The sequence below is a fragment of the Fulmarus glacialis genome, unplaced genomic scaffold (genome assembly GCF_000690835.1).
Source record: "Fulmarus glacialis isolate BGI_N327 unplaced genomic scaffold, ASM69083v1 scaffold26291, whole genome shotgun sequence".
Classification (NCBI taxonomy): domain Eukaryota; kingdom Metazoa; phylum Chordata; class Aves; order Procellariiformes; family Procellariidae; genus Fulmarus; species Fulmarus glacialis.
This window is the reverse complement of record NW_009195047.1, coordinates 15,108-15,484: the sequence shown is the minus strand read 5'-3', so window position 1 is coordinate 15,484 and position 377 is coordinate 15,108.

The following is a 377-nucleotide window of genomic DNA, read 5'->3' as shown; positions in this document are numbered from 1 at the left end:
GGGACCTCCCCCAAGACAGTTTCCCCCAGGGCAAACTGGTGTCTCCAAACCAGCCCCCCCCCGACCAGGGAGGGGAACCCCAAACCCCCTTGTGAATATGGGTGCCCTCGGCCCCAAACTGACCCCCACAAGCGGGGCTAGGGGCCCCTAGACCAATGTGCCTCTTGGATTGGCACCCCTGGGCAGGCAGGTTTGGGGGGCCTGAGCCTGGACACCCCAAAGCAGCATCCCTGGGGTGAGTGCTTCCTGGTACCCCCTTGGGGCGGGCTCCCCAGTACCCCACCCCTTCCCTGGGCTGGGGGCTTGCCGGTCACCTCCCCGGGGTGGGCAGGAGCAGCAGGGGATGGGCAGAGCAGGTCTCCCCCGGCCCCCCTCTG